At 42.9% G+C, this 7,721-nt stretch overlaps 1 pseudogene; it reads left to right on the plus strand.

Moving 5' to 3' along the window:
* The first annotated feature begins 4,956 nt into the window (after positions 1–4,956).
* Positions 4,957–7,026, plus strand: LOC147021221 (uncharacterized; annotated as a pseudogene).
* Positions 7,027–7,721: the final 695 nt, after the last annotated feature.

A 7,721-nucleotide genomic window follows, 5' to 3' on the forward strand; every position in this document is an offset into this window, starting at 1 on the left:
CTGCTTTCAGCTCAGTCAGCGCGCCGTCCCACAGGCCATCTGAAGAGGTAAACAGGCTACGCAATGCAGCCTCTGGCGAATGAGTAAAGGATCGTTCGAGCTTAGTGTTAAGTCCGATCATGCTTTTATATTGGCTTGTTTTGTGGATCACCACACTCACTTTCACATAGGTATTGAGTGGTAGTCATCACGATGACTGTGTGTCATGTAATTTGTCGATGGTATATGAGTTTTCATTCCATATGAAAACTCATTCGACATTCATTCCAATGAATGAATTCTAACAGCCATTCATTCCACATTTGTCGATGGTCATATACCATCACCGATGGTATATGAGTTGTCTTACACTTGTTCATTATCTTTACTTTTGATAAAGTGATTCATGAATTCCATCTTTGCTTGATTACTTTCCAACTCACCAATGAATCCCCTCCTATGCCCCGCGGATTGTGTTTCCCTTTTGGTACAATAGCCGGCTTAGAGATTGTTGCGCCCTCTCCATGTACGTGTCCAGGCCACACGCGACTTCATCCATCACCCCAGAGTCATCATGAATGTTCGCATACGCGTAAGTCGTCACATGTCTAAGTCGTCACTTTTTTCTCGGTCCCGATGGTGACGACTTACGCCTAGTCTACTGTATTGTGAAAAAACGCGGTGGTAGCCCTTAAATACCCTAACCCATCTTCCCATCGATAAAACACAATCTATTCTATACACTCTATCATACAATATCCATATGGAACACAATCTATTCCATTATCTAAAATAAATCTCTTATCATCAAAGGCTCCTAATCCCTTTTTCACTATATATCTTATGTTTATAACTTCTTATTGTATTCATTTTTTTCTATTCTTCTTTCTTATTCATCAAACAATTATAATGATTTCTAAAAGTGATTGATTTCTTTATTATATATTTCTTTATTCCCTTTAACCTCTTATCAATGTGATCACCATACTTATAAGCATATGCCTTTGCTCTCAATCCAATAAACTCACTCATTACTTTTCCACCCAATTCATCCTTAAACTTACCAATAACCTTTTCATTCTTTTTTGAAAATAACTCACTCTTCTTAATAAAATTACTTGTATCATATATTCCAATATTTTTCTTCATATCTTTATAAACATCATCAGTTTTTATATCTGGGATAAAATTATCAGTGTCCATATACAACAATGAAACATTTTCACCATACTCTTTCTTTAAGCCATTATACAAATAATCATACATCAATATCTTTGATAAATCAAGAACTGCTGTTCCAATATAAATTGGTTTATCCATTACAATACTTTCCTTTTCCATATGAATAGCAGCAAAGTTCTCTGAAAAAAACCTCTTCTCTCTTAAAACTTGGTTTATTTATCAATCTAGAAGCTTCTTTCCAAGATGTTGCAAATCTAATGTTTTGCCTGTTTCTAACATTCTCCATTGTCTTTCCAAAGACAGCATTATTCATCAATTTATAGAATTCCCCTTCAAATTTTAGTTTTGTATTTGTTCTCATATCTGTATTTAGTCCGGGAGCTCGGTGAGATTTGTTCAACATGGAAGGTGCAGAAGCTTTCAGGTGCCAGTGCTGTAGAATTAGGTTAGGGGACCCCAAAAACCCGATTCTTAAGTTACGCCAGTGGTGGGTGGGGTGGGGGTGCCACCCCAAAACGCACCCCAAATTGTATTTCTTCAACATGAAGGGTGCAAATATCACACCAGTGTCACTTGGAAGAGGAAAGTACACTGAATGAGAAAATTGAACTTAAGAATGCGATTTGTGGTGGAGAGGGTACTTAAGAACGAGGTTAATTAACTGCTAATTAGACATTTATTTAACATAAAAGGTGCAAGTCTAAAACCAACATTAAAATTTACCCATAGACAATATAAGTTTTATTCATCAACTTAAGAATGTAATTGGTGGTGGAAAGTGTACTTAAGAAAGGTCAAAGGTCACGGATGAACCATTTTTGACTTAATAAACCCTTTTTACAGGTTTTCAATTCACAAGTTCACAGAAATATTGTTTATAGAAAGATGCAACAGGGTACGTGCACTTAAGGGTGGACAAGGAGGCCTATGTGCGAGGAATCTGTGAGGGGGTAGAGCATCACCTGTGGACAGGTGATTCTCGTCCCGCTTACAGGGGAATTCGCGCATTACGTTCATCCAAGCCCATCCCTCGGAGCACTGCAGTTCGAGCAGAGAGTGGTAGGCTCTTGACAGAGGAGTCTGAAGTGAAGGCCCGCTGGGCCGGTTACTTTGAGCGGTTGTACCAGGCTGATCCCCCAGCTGTCGAGTTGGACGTCAAGGGTGTTACAATCCCTGTTGCTGACCCTCGAATCAACTGTGGTCCACCATCGCTTGTGGAAACACGGGCTGCGGTGAACCAGTTGAAACGGGGCAAAGCTCCAGGGATCTGTGGCATCCATGCTGAACTTCTCAAGGCTGGTGGAAATGCTGCACTCGCGTCGTTGCATGCAGTTTTGTGCTCTGCCTGGAACACAGGCATCATCCCAACTGACTGGAAGAGGGGCCTTGTTGTCCCTCTCTGGAAAGGGAAGGGTGATCGCCAAGACTGCAACAACTACCGAGGGGTGACGCTGCTCTCAGTGCCGGGCAAGGTCTTTGCTCGGATAATTCTTGATAGGGTTCGCCACCATCTGCTTGAGCACCAGCGTCCAGAGCAGTCAGGCTTTACACCAAAGAGGTCAACGATTGACCGTATCCTTGCTCTTCGTGTCCTCACTGAACGCAGACGAGAGTTTCGGCAGGGGCTGCTTGCAGCCTATGTTGATCTCTGTAAAGCGTTCGATTCAGTGAATCGGGATGTCCTCTGGAGGATTCTTGGTCTTCGTGGGGTGCCACCGAAACTGATCGATCTGATGTCTGAACTCTACTCTGGTACTGAGAGTGCTGTGAAGTGTGGTGGTACCGCCTCTGACTTATTTCCAGTTGTTACTGGAGTTCGTCAGGGATGTGTACTTGCCCCCACACTTTTCAGCACTTGTATGGACTGGATTTTTGGGAGGATGTCGGAGAGATCAAGTTGCGGTGCATCGTTTGGCAATGTCAAGATCTCGGACCTTGATTTTGCAGATGATGCAGTCATCTTTGCGGAGACTTTAGACATCCTCTTGGGGGCCCTCGAGGTGCTGAATGAGGAGTCGGAGCCGTTGGGATTACGGATTTCTTGGGTCAAAACAAAGATCCAGGCTTTCGGTGACATCTTGGATGCTGCTGTCCTGTCTGTGTCTGTTTGTGGTGAGGATGTTGAGGTCGTGGATAGATTCACTTACCTTGGCAGTGATATTCATGTCTCCGCAGGTTGTGAGCCGGAGGTCAATAGACGTCTGGGTCGGGCCTGGGGAGTCATGGATTCACTGGATCATGGGGTGTGGCGCTGCCGGTACCTGTGCGGGAGGACGAAAGTCCGAGTCTTCAGGTCCTTGGTACTTCCAGTCTTGCTCTATGGGTGCGAGACTTGGACTTTGACCAAGGATCTGAGACGGAGACTTAATTCCTTTGGTACCAGGTCTCTTCGGAGAATCCTTGGCTATCGCTGGTCGGATTTTGTGTCCAACGAGCGGTTGCTGAAAGAGACTCGGATGAGATTTGTTACCTGCATAGTCCGTGAGCGTCAGCTGCGGCTGTATGGACATGTGGCTCGTTTTCCTGACGCTGATCCTGCTCACCAGATTCTCTCAGCGAGGGAGTCTCATGAGTGGAGGAGGCCAGTGGGCCGACCACGTGCCTCATGGTTGCAGCAGGTTGACCATCATCTCAAGGAGATGGGGATGGGCCTGGCATCTGCCTGGGGGATGGCCAGACGGAGGCCCCTGGAGTACCGGCGGAAAGTGGACGCAGCGACGCGCTGTTCTGGCACATGCTCCCATACCTGACCTGACCTGCAACAGGGTCATATACAAAGTCAATAAATCTTGGGCCACCAGTCTCGGTAAAATGTAATTTTATAACGAAAATCGCAATCTTTTGACCCCTTTAACCAATTAAAATTTAAATTAACATAAAAAGTGCAAGGATGAAACCTTGCATATAATGTAGATTAGAATGATACTATGTATGAACACTCACTTAAGAATTATATTTCTGGTGGTAAAGGTACATAAGAAGGGGTTGAAGGTAAGTTTGCACCGAGTGACCCCTAATTAAAATGCAATCAACATGAAAGATGCAACAGTGAAACCAGTCCCTAAAGTTTGAAATGGGTACATAGATTCATGATCACTAACTTAAGAAGGGTTAGTATGGTGGTAAAGGTACTTAAGATGAGGAGATAGACCAGTTGGCATGATTGACATCAATTTCTTTTTTTAATGATTTGGCATTCCATAGCTCAAGTCAGTGCTGCCACCTATTTTCAAAGATTCCTGAAATGTATAGGCTATGCGAGGGCCAAGAAGAGTAATGAAGAAAAACTGCTGACCCATTTCAGAGGTTACATCCATTTTAGCATGTTATATGAGAATCTATAGGTGAGTTTAAGTAGACTACATGTAGGCCTATATCAGAAGTAAGACTGTAGGCCATGCCATCAGGCTGGCTCCTATTGCGTAACTCTGATCCAATGTATGCAGCCTAATGGGATGCCTAGTGTACAATAATCTCATTGAGTGTTTTGTGTATTACTGAAGCAATATATGTGTGGTAGGCACGCAGGTGGCAGAAAAGGACAGCGGGTCCGTCCACACGCCCCACTTCCCAATATATAATTTTTGGCTTCATGGTTCACCCATGTACCGGTACCCTTCCCTGATTTATTGAACTATTTTACCCCTTCTGACCCTTTCCCTTGAGTTGCAAACCGACGATGGGGTGTATCAACTATCATGTTCTGAGTGGATGTTTCAGAGACTGCTCACTTGTTTTACGATATGCTTTGCCTACCACCAAAACCAACATTCCTTTTATTCCAGAGCCCTCACAATGGATTCATCTAATCCATCAGAACCTGGTACATCTGGTGCTCGAGTGGCAGATGCCAGAACATGCATCCTTCACATTGAACAGCCATCTACCAGTACCAGTAGCGAGCAACCAAGTCCTGATGTTTTCTCCTTCAATCCTGAAAAATGAGCCGTTGTCAAAGAAGCTGCATCCAAGAGGGCACTCAAGAAGAACTTCAAAGGCTCAAAATACTTTCAAGTCGTCCAATCGCTGCCAAATAACGTTGCTATATCTCAAGGATACCACGTCCAATGCTACAAGAACTTTACTGCTGTTCCACAGACTGGTGTGACTGTGAGTACCCCTACTCCAAAACAACTACGTTCAAATATTCAGTCACCACCAGGTTCATGTCGATCGGGTATTTTCCCCATGAAGTGCCTTTTCTGCAGGAAAGTACGACGCAAGAAAGGTAGCACAGAGGAAACCCTCACTGCATGTGAAACGAAGCAGGCAGAATCAACAATCAAAGCTGCTGCTGTTGCAAGGAATCACTATAGACTCCTAGGAAAAGTTGCAGACATTGACTTTGTAGCTAAGGAAGTGAAATATCATCATAGTTGCAGACGTCTCTATATCAATTTGGCATCTGCAAAATCAACCATCTGTGAAACTGGAGAAAAGAAGTCCAATAATAAAGCACTCCTTGGTATATACGAATATATTGAAGAGTGGGTTATCAAAAAACGTAGGCCAGAATACCTTGTATCTCTTTACAGCTGATATGTAGAAATGTGTGAGGATGCCAATGTTGAGCCAATTACATCTGCTCAAAACTTGTCAAAGAATCCACTGAAAAGATTCGATCAAATTGAAATGCGTTGTGGTGAATCACTCAAAAGAGGTGATGTGTTGGTGAAAGGGTTGGGTGAAGCTGCTCTCTGTTCGGCTTTTGATTACATTCATTCATCAGAGGCAGCTATTCGAAAGGCTGCATTAGTTTTGCGTAAATTTATCAAAGCAGTGCAGAGAACTCCCCTACCAGACAATCCTAGTCTGAATCATCTGAAGACTGGCGAAGCTCCAGTTCCAGATCTCTTGCTGTCATTCTACAGGGTTCTGTATGGCTGTGCAAATCCTGTAAAATATAGTGAAAAGGTTGAACGATATGTTGCCTCATCCAGTCAAGATGCACTTTTCATTGTGAGAAATGGCAATGCAAAACCAGGTAAACATATTACTCTTGGCATGGCGATTAAGTCAATGACAGGCAGCAAAAAGCTGGTAAGAATATTGAACAGGTTTGGACATAATGTCAATTATCATGCACTTGAAGAACTTGAAACAGCACTGGGGGAATCCATACAGGCTAGACAGATGGCATGTCCAGAGGGTACTGTTGTAGGGACACCAATGGGGCTTGCATTTGACAATTTTGACGAGTTAACTGGGACACTATCTGGTGCTGATACTCTCCATGATACCATGGGTATACTCTATCAGAACAAGACCCCACAAACTCGAGATGAATCAAATGGTAACACAACTCCAGAAACAGAGAAGCCAACAAAGAGGGCAGCAAAACGGAAGTTACAAGTCATGGAAGAGACCATAGAGCCGTATCGAAAGAAACCACGAATGCAAATGTTCGAATATGCCATCAAGGATATCGCAAGTCGACCTGACGACCGGAAACATGGTCTTAAGGGAAAAGATGTCTCACTCAATGACCATCGCTACAACATATTTGAAAAGACATATAGAACAAAGGTCAGAGCTGAGAACTGCCTAGCGAAGCTGAAGGGCATTGACGCCAGCCTGATTCCTCACTGTGAATCCGAGGTTTCCAAACACATAAGCAGATCATCATTCGTGGCAAAGATGTGGGCCAATGCTGACAAATCAGAAATCTGCCAGCATCCTTCATCAGCTGATGGGTGGGAGTTGGTGGATGATCAATATGAAATCACTTGGTTCGACGGTCCTCAACTTCCAAATTCTTTGACCCCAGACGAAGATGATGCCTTGGATCCAGAAAGCTCTGATGACAGCGACTTCAGCATTTCTTCATCTGATGATGAAGACTGCCTATCTTATGATGAAGATTAGTTGTGCGGTAGCTGAAATGAAACAAACACCAGGTCCGAGCTCTGCCAAATGCATGACGCCATGTTTACCCTCAGTGCTGGAAATACAATGCAAATTGACCTTTAGCCCGGTACAGAGTGACTGAGCTCACAAGCAATGTTAAAGAATTTTTCAGAATATCACAAGGGATGTTCAATATCATCAGCAGTTTGCTACCTGTCATTGAATGATGCTAAATGGTCTATTGATGTTGAGTTGAGTTGATGTTGAGTTGATGTCAATCATGCCAACTGGTCTATCTCCTCATCTTTACCTTTACCACCTCTACCATCATACTAATCTATGTACCAATTTCAAACTTTAGCGACTGGTTTCACTGTTACATCTTTCATGTTGATTGTATTGTTAATTAGGGGTCCCTCGGTGCAAACTTACCTTGAACCCCTTCTTATGTACCTTTACCACCAGAAATATCATTCTTAAGTGAGTGATAATACATAGTATCATTCTAATCCACATTAAATGCAAGGTTTCATCCTCGCACTTTTTATGTTAATTTAAATTTTAATTGGTTAAAGGGGTCAAAAGAGTGCGATTTTCGTTATAAAATGACATTTTACCGAGACTGGTGGCCCAAGATTTATTGACTTTGTATATGACCCTATTGCATCTTTCTATAAACAAAATTTCTGTAAACTTGTGACTTGAAAACATGC

The sequence above is a fragment of the Eptatretus burgeri genome, chromosome 8, assembly GCF_056783735.1.
Source record: "Eptatretus burgeri isolate ZD-2024b chromosome 8, Ebu_testis_v1, whole genome shotgun sequence".
Lineage (NCBI taxonomy): Eukaryota > Metazoa > Chordata > Myxini > Myxiniformes > Myxinidae > Eptatretus > Eptatretus burgeri.